Source organism: Thunnus maccoyii, chromosome 17, assembly GCF_910596095.1.
Source record: "Thunnus maccoyii chromosome 17, fThuMac1.1, whole genome shotgun sequence".
Lineage (NCBI taxonomy): Eukaryota > Metazoa > Chordata > Actinopteri > Scombriformes > Scombridae > Thunnus > Thunnus maccoyii.
Genome location: NC_056549.1, coordinates 13,669,353 through 13,681,774, shown reverse-complemented (window position 1 = coordinate 13,681,774; position 12,422 = coordinate 13,669,353). Strand labels below are relative to the sequence as shown.

Sequence of the window (12,422 nt, the reverse complement as noted above, 5' to 3'; positions counted from 1 at the left end):
TTTAACCTTCCTTTCCTCGCTTTCAGTTCCTGATTTACTCCTACCAACCTACCCAACACACACACACACACACACATTCTCCTTGATGCTGGCAGGTCAAGAAAATGACCCCAGCAGTTATGTCACCATCAAAAGTCGACCAGAAGGAAACCCTGCAGAACGTCTGGTCACAGTTTACCCAGGGTTAGAAGGGCTGGCATCACTCACACCCTCCTCCCCTGTCACCATGGAAACACTACAGTTTGGGTACACAGAGTACTATTTTAGCAGTAAAATGTGAGAACTAAGGCTAAATGACCATTCGCCACACTCCCCATTACTAGACACCTCGTGCCTGTCAAGCTTTGGATGTAGCTTTGTATGTAGAGTTTAGAGGGTGGTCTCTTTTTTCAGCCTTTCTAAAAAATACAAGGACAAAAATGTAAAGAATTGATTAAACAATGTATTTATCTGTTCAAATGTAAGTTGCAAATGTTAGCATGTCCAGCTATCTAGTTTACTACAGTACCTACATTAGTAACCCAACTTCACGTGTTACGTCCAAGGGCAAGGGGAAGATTATATTTTGTGGGGTTACAGGTTACATTAAAAGAAAACTCTGTTAACAACGACACATCCACTGTGTATTTCCTAAACTAAAGTAGCTCCAGTCAGGCTTCAGGCCTACTTAGGCCTACCTAGGCCCCTCACTATGGATTACCTGTTTCAGAAAACAGGTATGCAACCCATTTGTTGATATCCATTACAGGAAATGAGACAGTAGTGTTTTCAGCAGCAGGTTGGCATAGAATATCCCTTTGTTCTTGTAAAGCTATAAACATGGAACCAAAGAACTCAGCAGGGAAAGATTAATCTATGTCCCTATGGTTCATGAATGACTTGAAAAAGAGAGACTGCAAATCATTATGCTTATGGACTCTATGTATATTTACTGTGGTATCAGTTCAGACTTGGGATCAACAGATACCCGATATTAAGCCTCTTTCATAGTTCCTGGTAAATTACTGGGATAACTTTTCAGGCACCACTAGTGATTTTCACTATTCACACATGCAGCTACAGATGAGGCCGAAATTATTGGTACCCTTGTATTTTATTAAAATAATGCACCATTCACCCTGAACAGTGTTGAAATTAAAAGATATTTTATTATCAATGCATGTCTATGTTTGGTTTGCAGTGGAACAAAACAAAAAGTTGTGAAATTAACTGAACTTATGCTTATTCTACAAAGACGTTCTAAAATGGCCTGGAGAAAGTTATTGGTACCCTTTAGCACTTGTAAGAAATAATTGATTTCATTTGATTTTAAGCAGACTATTATCACAAGTGTTTTCAATCTTATAATAATTCATGCAGCCAGTTTAAAAGGAGTAAATTACTCTCTCTGCTGTTTTGTGCCACTGTGTGCATCACACTGAATATGAAAAACAGAAGGAAAATTAGAGAGTGGTCTGCAGACATTAGAAAAAAGGTAATAGGCAAGCATGGCCAATGTAAAGGTTACAAGACCATCTCCAAAGAGCTTGATGTTCCTGTGACCACTGTTGCCAATATTATTAGGAAGTTTAAGGCCCATGGAACTACTGCCATCATCTCTGGACGTTGTCGCAAGAGGAACATTGGCCTGAGATTGAACAGAAGGATTGCTCGAATGGTTGAGAAAGAACCAAGGAAAACTTCAATACAGATCCAAGCTGATCTTCAAGTTCAAGTTACAATAGTTTCAAGTCGCGTCATCCATCGCTGTCTGAATGAAAATGGACTCCACGGTAGAAGACCCAAGAAGACTCCACTTCTAAGAGGGAGACACAAAAAAGGCAGACTGGTTTTTTGCCAAAAATGCAGACTGGTTTTTTGCCAAAAATGCATGTTGACAAGCCACAGTTCTTCTGGGAGAAGATGAAACAGATGGAGAGATGAAACAAAATTAGAGCTTTTTGGTAAATCACACCAACCCTATGTTTACAGAAGAAAAAAAATGAAGCCTTCAAAGAAAAGAACACCATGCCTACCGTGAAACACGGAGGCTCAGTGATGTTTTGGAGTTGCTTTGCTGCCTCAGGCACTGAGTGCCTTGAATCTGACTATCAAGGCATTTGGAGTGAAACATACAGCCCAGTGTCAGAAAGCTGTGTCTCAGTCACAGGTCATGTGTCTTCCAGCAGAATAATGACCCCAAACATACATTAAAAAGCACCCAAGAGTGGATGAGAAGAAAATATTGGACCATTCTGAAGTGGCCTGCCATGAGTCCTGATCTGAATCCCATTGAACATCTGTGGAAAGAGTTGAAACTTGCAGTTGGGAGTCGGCACCCATCAAACCTGAGAGAACTGGAGCAGTTTGCTCAAGAAGAGTGGGCCGAAGCACCAGTGGAGAAGTGTAGAAAGCTTATTCAGAGTTACAGAAAGCGCTTGACTGCAGTTATTGCCTCCAAAGGCTGTGCTACAAAATATTAAGTTAAGGGTACCAATATTTTTGCCCATACTATTTTCATTTGTTTTATTGTATTAAATAATATGTTAAGTTGTAAATCAAAAAAAAAGTTTCAGTTATATTCAATGTGAAATAAAGAATTCAGGAACATTTCCGTCTTATGCCTTTTCACACATGCCATGGAAAAGCACCGCCCAACTCTTGGTTTGCTCACTCCACATGAAAACATCTTTTGTCTGATGGATGTAACCTTTGCAGTTGTACCGGCATTTTCCCTGAAATGTTACTAGAGCCCCTTTCACACATGCAGTCTATCCCTGAAATGTTCAGGAACATTTCCTGCATGGGATCATTCAGGGAAATTTGTACCGCCAATTTCCCACCTCAAGACCTAAGCCTCTTTCAGACATAGTTCCCAGTAAATTACTGTTTTTTCTTAAATGTTACTACGTCTTGAGGTAGGAAATTGGTGGTACAGATTTCCCTGAATATCAATCCCTGCTCCCATTCACACATGACCCCATGCAGGAAATGTTCTTGAACATTTCAGGGATGGACTGTATGTGTGAAAGGGGCTTTAAAGGACTCAGATCGGGGCACAAAAAAACTTGATTGGGACATCCCCAGTTAGTTTTCATTCTAAGACCCCTTTCTCTTGTAATAGTAAAAGTGAAAACATACTGTGTGAAAAAACTGAGCATAAATCTAACTTCTATCTTGTCTGTCCGAATAAGTTGCATCCAATAACGGTTATATTAGAGTGAAATATGAGTCTAATTGTACTTCCTTATATAAAATCAAGGATTCATTGTTTGAAAAATTACTAAGAAATTTGATAGGTAAATCTGCCTGCGTTAGCTTTGTAAACCTCTTATGTGCCATGTGAGAATGAAAAGCCTGACAGACATAGCAACAGTAACTTAGGGGGGCAGGGCTTAGTGACCAGTGAGTGTGATAAAATGAACTCTGCAGTACTGGGATACTTAAAAAGACATGGTGAATGTGTGTGAATGTGTAACAGAGAAAGAAGCAGCTGTAAAGTTCACTAGCATGTCATCAGAATACAGAAGATGAACAACAGCTTTTAACCTTATACTTCTCTCAAGCTCCAAGATAAATCATGTTCGATTCTAGAAATAGAGAGAAATACTAATAAGACATTAATACACATTTAACTCACCCTGTTTTTACCACAAGCTTTTCTTATTCTTTTGTGCCAAAAGCTACAGTCTAATCACTTTCATATTAGTCACAAAACTAATCCGATTAGAGCTGACAAACAGCCAAATTCCTGACCTTCTCTGACCATGGCCCGTGTTTGTCTGCAGTAACTTGTGAGTTAGGGGCATCTGTTTCATATTGATGTGGTCATAGACAGCGAAAAGATGTGGAAAAATGAGAACAGAGAGAAATCTTTAAACTTAGGGACAAAAGTCTCGGATCCCTGCTGTAGAAGGTCACTCTGCGAGACTCTGTGCACGTGTGTTTGCGTGTGTGTCTGTGTGGGTGTTTGTGTGTGTGCACGTTCTCTAAAAACCCATCCTGTCTGCTCCTCTCAGCCATCTGAGCACAGCTGGTGAGCAGACATCTGTGGAGAGAGCGAGGAGAGAGAGGGACAAAGCAAGCTAGTCAGAGAGAGAAATAGAGAGGGGGTGATAAGGAGGACAAGGGTAATTCAGGGTGAGACAGACTGAACTTATATAGAGAAAATATGGATATTTAAGTTTTAGTTCAAGCATAGCCATGGCATCTGGAAATGGATACAGCTGCGTTTGAGAGCTCGGTTTCCTTTTTGGTGTTAGACGAAAGCTTCCTCAGTTACTTGCTGATAACTCGGAGTCTTATCACTTAAAATCTTTACTGCTTATTTGGCTCAATCTTCTCAGCTTTAAGTCTGCAGGGAATGAGAGGCAGTTGATACTCAGATTTAGAGTGGATTTGTAGTTGTATTTATCAGAGATTGCCCTGGAAAATCATTTAGTTTTAGATAGTTTAGTTTCATTACTAAACTGATGTGAATGAAGTGTTGTCTTTAAGAAACTCAGCATGAGAAAAGTTATGCTATTTTTATATTTTATACACTGTTTATCCATTACTTTAAAATATAGTTTCTCTCACATTCTGACCTTCTTTCACATGAAAACACAAACAGATTTTTTTTCAAACACCGATCTTTCCACAGTTTTTCTCCCTCCCTTGCCCTGCCTTTCTCTTCCCCTGATAGCTTTGTTTATACACATGTTATTTCAATCGGAGGATAAACTGAGCGGCAGTGGCTGTGGCCTAATTCCTCAACAATAATTCCCTGAGAAACTGAGATAGAGGAGATTCCACCAACAGGAAACATTTCCCTTCGGGTCGTGACCAAAACCCATTATTGCACCACTGTCCGATGACATAGAACTTTCTTAATGATGTCACAAAACCACAAATACACATGATAAACACACCTCATTCGGTAAAAAGCTGCTGGCCATAGCGGGTTGTTATGGATTTAGTGTGTGTGCCGCTCAAAACAAAGCCATGGAAAATTCAAACTGAGATCCGATCCAAAGTTGTAAAAAAAACCTGAAAGTGGATTCTAAAAGATGGAAAGAGAAGGAAATGAGATTCTGTCTTGAGTTAACTGATTACCGTCCAACAGCAGGAGGGGAGGAAGAAATCACCAGAAAGGGGTGAAGAAGATGAGCGGGTTTTACCTCCCAGAGATGACAGCATAGTTTATCAGAAAAAAATGTGAGCATATAAAAGATGATTCATGGTCTGAAAGGCAGAGACAGTTTTTCCACTTTAATGTTTGAAGCAGTAAAAAAAAAAACACACAATATGAAACATGAAGGCGCTGAAATTATTGCTAAACAATTTTCCTCCTGCAAAGATCGACTGTGGATGCATGACAACATCCTTGCAGATAATAAAACTATTAAAATATGTGCGCCCATTTAAGTGAAGAAAGGCACGATGAAAAGTCTTGTTTACAGTACAGTTGTGCAGCACAATACGGTTATTTACTTTGTGTTCACGTGTTTACAGTAATTTACTTTCATGGGACATGACTGTTTGAAATAAAGGAAAGAGTAAGGGCCAATAACCATGCAACTACAAAGACATTTTTATTTTAGTACAGCTGCTTATTGAAAACAGGAATACATTTCTAAAGTCTATTGGAAAGTGTGATTTTTTATGTGTTGTGTTGTTTACTTCACCCAAAATAGTCATGAAACTCAGTTACACACATGGCAGGCTTTACTAGTTATAGGTTGTTTTCATAGTTAACAGGTTTCATGCTCATATGAAGCCATTCAAATAAAGCTTCCTCTTTGAAAACTATAATTCAAACTAAATATGACCTGCACATGTTACTGGCAGTCTCAGATAATCCTATGACAAGATTTAAATAGAAGACATAAGCAAGTTATGTACATATGTGTATAGGGGGAAACTTCCCTCATGACTTTTATGGCTACCTTAAAAAAAACAAAAAAAACAGAAGAGAGCATTTTTTTATCTATGGAAATGTTAAGCATTTGCAGCTATTCTATCAAGCTTCATGCCTACACAAAGATGAATGCACACATAAAAGATAGAAAGTTTGAAGAGAAATAATACATAAAAAATTTAATGGCTCTGATAAAAAAAAAAGCTTCTTTTTTTCTTGATCTTTTTCTTGAAATGTGAAATGTCATGTGTTGGAATGAAAAAATAGATTTGAATATACTGTGGTAAGTGCAAAATAATGATATGTATATGTAATTTCATTTTTACATATATTAAAGGTACCGTGTGGAGTTTTTGACCACTAGTAGCGCTATGGCACAGTGGGTTCCCGTTTCGCTTGAATGTAAACAATGCATGGTTTAAAATATTCAAAAAATCGATTCGCAAATGTTTTATGAGGAAGGACCTCAAGGATATACACAATGCGCTTTGTTGAGCAATGATGTGTATTAACAGAAACTTTGATTGTAGATTTGATTGTGAAGAATACTCCACAGGGGACCTTTAAATCAAGAATTAAAGGACAGGTTTACATCTTTTCTGTCTTAACTCACTTGTTCATATGTACATTGAAGTATATCATTTGTCAAATCAAGTGGGTTTCTTCAAAAGATATGGTCATTTTAGTGGGAAATTCCTTCCTACAATGTTTTCTTGCTGAGTCATAGTGGTGACACCTTAACAAAAAAAGTGAAAAAAAGTGACCTCATATTAGCTTTGGTTAAACTTTTTTTCTCTGTTTCTATCTCAGCTTCAGTTGTTCCTCATACTACAAGTGTTGCTGGAGTTTCTCGTCTTTCTCAGCTTCCCCTAGATTATTATGTGGCCCATCTCATTCTTGCTGTATGATTCATTTTTACAGTACATCCCCGAGAAAAATATCCTGACTCCTCTTACGTACCCTACACTGGCAGAATCATAAATAACACAATGATAGCTGGTGTGAAGAGCCATAAAAATATGGGAGTGATTCCGCTCTTCTTCCAAATTACAGCCTTTACCTTCCTTCAGCACATGTGCACAATTTGTGTTGTCATCTGTCAGTACAACAGACATTATTCATGGCCTGAGAGAGCTTTACCTTTATTCCTTGCTTTGATGCGTACACTGGTGTCTTACTGTGTACAAGTTATCTTGAGTGTAAAAGACAAAAAAATAAAACAGGACATAAATCACTTTGTCATCCATTTTGAAGCTGGGGGCTATATCTCTTTAGTCCTAGATACTCTCACCTGTGTAAGTAACACCAACACATACAGAGCCAAAATGGTTGCCTTAGTCAAGTCAAGTCAGTTTTATGTATATAATGCCAAATCATAACTGTTAGTTATCTCATGGCATTCCTCATACAGAGCAGGTTTACAATATTATTTACAGAGAACCAACATTCCCTCATGAGCAAGCACATGGCAACAGTGACTAGGAAAAAAAAAATGTTTTTATAGATATCTTTATTGGTTTTAGTTTTAAGGAAGACAAACATGATATTCATAAACATAAGAACACCTTATTCTACACAAAACACACTGAACAAAAACTCCCACACAATGGTGAATCTAAATAAATAAATACATAGGAGAAAATGAAGATAGAAGAGAAAGATAAATATACAACAACAACAAAAAAAAACATTGACAATTGAATGGATGCATAACCTGATATCCAGGCAATGAAGTTGTACAATATACTGCTTGATTAAGACTCAAGCATGGGTCTCTCTAAGGATGTCTGTCCAAATAACTCCATAGAGGCCTCCCTGCAAACTCTCTGTTTGTCCTTGAGCCAGTAGATCATGGTTTCCAGAGGGACGAGTTCTATTATACCTTGTAACCACTATGAGAGGTTGAGAGGTTTGTCAGAGATCCACTGTCCACTGCTTGCTGGTGAACAAACAACCAGATGAGCTCAACCAAACATCTCCCCACTTGTCATCTGAAATGGTTCTGCCCAAGTCAGCCTCCCAAAGCGATTTAGGATGACCCATGCTCTCTGCTGGGGAAAAGGGAGCACTGTAAAACCTGGTAGTTAGTTTTCGGGGTTCATTTCTAAACAATTCCTAAAGACACCAGCAGAGGCAGATGATGTTCTACTCTTTTTAAGAGTAGAACATCATCAGCATAAAGGGAAATTTTATGCTCTTGGGGACCCACATCAATACCTGTCTCCAGAGAATAGCTCCTTATCGTCTCCGCCAAGGGCTTTATGGCAAGCACAAACAAAAGAGGGGAGATTGGGCACCCCTGACGAGTGCTACGCCAAACCAAAAATATAGGGATCTTCCACCCATTTGTGTGGACGGATTCACGAGGAGAGTCGTACAAGAGAGAGATCCACTTAATAAAGTTATCTCTCAGATTAAATCTGGGAAAAACACTCCCAAAAACACAGTAAATATGGCCTCTTAACTCTGTTGAAAGCCTTCTCTATGTCAAGAGAGACTATGACAGCCTTGGCTTTCAATTTTGTACTATACTGAATAAGATTCAGCAGTCTCCTGACACTGTTACAAGAATTATGTCCTAAAATAAAACCAGTCTGGTCTACTGAGATATGGTCTGGAAGGATATATTCTAATCTTTTAGCCAGAATTTTAGCTATAAATTTTTTGTCTACATCAATGGCCTGTATGAGGAGCAATCCTCTGGCAGTCTGCCTTTCTTTGGAATCAGTGAAATGTTAGTATCCATTATCGTGCCTAGGAGATGGCCAGAATCAAACCAATGGGACAACATTTTAAGCAGGGAGTCAACTAACAGACTCTGAAAAGATTTTAAAAACTCAGGAGTCAGGTCATCGGGCCCTGCAGCGTTGCTATTTTGCAAATCATTAATAGACAATATAACTTTGTGAAATAGCTCTGTTCAACAGGTCATTCTGGATCTGAGAAGCTTGAGGAAGATTCATGGCTGACAAGAATGTTTGCATCAGGAATAATAATAGCCTAGAAATAACAAATGCGTAGACTAGTTCTTCTGCATCTTTTTAAGACAAGATGTGCCTTATTTTTGCAATGTGACATAGGTGAAAGAAGACAGTCCTTGAAATTTGTTTTATGTGGGAGTTAAAGGACATATCCTGATCAAAGACAACTCGCAGATCCCTTACAGTGGCTCTGGAGGCCAGGGTAATGCCATCTAGAGTAACTATATCATTAGATAATGTGTTTCTGAGGTGCTTAGGGCCAAGCACAATAACGTCAGTTTTGTGTGAGTATAATAGCATCTTAGTGTAGGTAAGCCATACACAAAGGACACTGCAAATCTGTGCCTTTGGGCTATCTTGGCAAGCCATTTTACCACAACACAAAAGATCAGCATATAATAACAGATTCTGGTGTAAATATCTAACTATATTTATATAACACCTTTCGAAAGCAGAGACATCACAAAGTGTTTCACAGAAGAAATAAAGCACGAACATACATACAGACATAAAACTCAATAAAAACAGAATTAAATAGAAAACAGAAAAAATACATAAAGGGGAGTCAGTGAAGAGCAATCATAATCAGTGTAACATGAGACCTTTTGGAGGACCTGGTCAAGAGTTTAGCAGCAACATTTTGGACCACTTGTAAACAATCCAGGGATGTTTTGGCAAGTAAAAAAATGAAGTTACAGTAGTCAAGATAGGACGATATAAAAGCATGAATTAACATTTCCATCTATGCTTGAGTCACAATGGGCCTGAGCTTTGCAGTGTTTCTCAGTGGGAGAAAATAAGAGCGAATCAGACACTTGACATGTTGATCCAGAGTCAGAACCTGGTCCATAGTGACACCTAGATTTCTTATGGAGGATTTAACTGATGAGGTAAGAGACCCAAGACCACCCCTTATCTTAGGGACAAGACTAAGGGGGGCAGAAATACGGATTTCTGGTTTGTCTGCATTATGCTGTAAAAAATTATCTATCCATTTTTTATAGCATTTAGGCAGTTATTTAAAATTGACAATTTAGCTATGTTTTGAGGTTTAAATGAGATGTGTAATTGAATATCATCTGCATAGAAGTGATAGGAGATACCTTTAAAGTGCCTTATTATCTGTCCAAGGAGAAGCATAACAGAATTGGACCAAGGACTGAACCCTGAGACACACCACAATACAGAGTTTCAGATGAGGAGGCAAAGCTGCTAACAGAAACTATGAAACTCCTGTCAGAGAGGTAGGTGGAGAACCACTGCAGGGCTGAGCCAGTGATACGCACCCACTGTCCAAGTTTCTCAACCAAGATATGGTGGTCCACAGTATCAAAAGCTGCACTGAGATCCAACATGTTCCAGACTGTTATTTGTTCATGCTTCATCTGGTTCTAATTTAGGGATGAGTGATTGATGTGGCTTAGCATGCGTCCTGGTCTTACTGGAAGAGCCTGGGCCTGTATCAATATGTGATTTTTTATCATATAATAAGATTTACATGCTGCAAAAGGTGCAGAACTAGCATGGTCTGATGCCAAATGACTACAAAAACTCACCAAGAATTATGAGGCAGAGGATAAAGGTCAAATTTTAAGTGTTATGTCAAAGTTACTAATGTGGAAAGGCTGCTGGTTGGTATTTTTTCATTTACTGGCATGTCACGCTAAATAGAAGATGATTGCAAAACTTCCCATGCATCTTTGACTCAATTGTTTTAACAGACCCGGAATTACTGCCCTGCTCCACTGACTGATCAAACAAAGAATGGTCCTATCACTAGTGAGGATCATTAATGGATTTTTGAATGCGTAGGCCTACTTGAAGATCAAACAAATGAAACACTCAAAGTTTCAAATGTTTTTTTTTCCCAGAGGCTTAGGTTTGTTGGTTCAAAAGCCACACTCTTCTCTCTTTCAGATACGTTTGTGTAATCAAAGAGCTACACATACCACCAGCGGCCTTGTAAATTATCAGAAAAAACAAAAGAATTTGAGTGATGAGGGACTTCCACAATGCAGTCAATCATCTCTTATTTTAGCACAATCTTTTCCAGACATGACTGTGTGCGTGCATGTGTGTGTGGGTGTGGATGTGTGTGAGAGGGAGTGGAGACAAAAGGATTATATGTACACATTAATGTATCACATGGTCTATATTTATGTGGACTATTTACAGGATATGACAGAAATAACAGTGTTATGTTATACTGATATGTATTATTTGTGTGCATAGTGTATATAATAATTAAATAATAAAAAAAATAAATAATAATATGCGACAAGGTCTGTGGATAGTTCAATTTCTAATTCAAGTGATTTTTTTTCCAACTTCATTCAATCCTCACATATGTGACTATTCTTGTCTTGCTACACTTTATGGTTAGTAGCAATGTTAGTGTACTTGTATATAGTATTTATTGCTTTAATTTTTGTTTTTTTAAGCTTCACTTGTATATATTTTTATATTAATATTGTATATAGTCTAGTTTTTAAAGTAACTTATCTACTGTATGCATCTGTTCCTGCTTTTGCTGCTGTGACACTGAAATTTCCCATTACAGTTTATCTTATCAAAATAACAAGAATTTTACTACTGCTGACTTTGTTATTTTCTATTTCAGGTCACCTTGGCATCATCAACCTCATACCGTGGCCAATTACTATGGACAAAAGGAATAGCTCTATTCAAATCTTCATCCATTTTTTAAGTTTCTGTGTAGTCCATATACACCTGTTACACCAGTGAGAGTTGTCCCGTCTGACTAAATGATGTATATCTCCTTTAATTAAAATATGTGTTCATAAAGGAATAGTTAACAATGTATGCTTATTCGCTTTCTTCCCAAGAAGATCAATACTATTCCCATAGCCCTCCATTAAGTGTCAGCTTAGCTTAGTACAAAGACTGGTAACAGGAAGTAACAGCTAGCCTGGCACAGTCCAAACATGACCAAATCCACCATCCAGCACCATGTTATACTGTATCTTGTTTAAGTGTAAGCTAGATTTTTCCCCCTCCTTCCAGTTTTATGCTAAGCTAAGCTAATCATCTCCTGGCTGTAGCCTCTTGTTAAACAGACAGAGTGCTGTCAATCTTCTCATCAAACTCAATCAGAATCAGCACAAATAATGTTCTTCTCAAAACGTCAAACTATTCCTCTAAGAACCATGAACTATAATGCAAATCTCTGCATCCGGCTGTGTACAGGATATAAATGAGCTGTGTTTTTAAAGGCAGGGATGACACAGATAAAGAAATGCAGGAGGAGTAATATGAATTAAATTTGCACAGCCGAACCAACTGTTATTTATGTTGTGAAATACAGTGCAGTATAACTTTCAATTACGGTCTACCCTACTGTATATCCAGGTATATACTAGTGATGCATTCTAATATTACATATACCATTCAGAAGTCCAACGGTATTGTTTCAGTTGAGAAAGATGGGTTCTTTTATTGAGTCAGCGACCGCAGGAAAAATCGTGGGAATGAAGGAAAATTTGTGATGACTCAGCTCAACGCAGCTTCTCAACCTATCAAGTCCCATGTGGCGGCGAGGGCGG

At 38.2% G+C, this 12,422-nt stretch overlaps 1 long non-coding RNA gene across 1 annotated transcript; it reads left to right on the top strand.

The window, feature by feature from the left end:
- Positions 1 to 9,382: 9,382 nt before the first annotated feature.
- On the top strand, positions 9,383 to 11,633 carry LOC121882584. The gene is made up of 3 exons (XR_006092121.1): positions 9,383 to 9,749; positions 9,991 to 10,103; positions 11,480 to 11,633. It is a non-coding gene; the product is annotated as an uncharacterized LOC121882584 (long non-coding RNA).
- Positions 11,634 to 12,422: the final 789 nt, after the last annotated feature.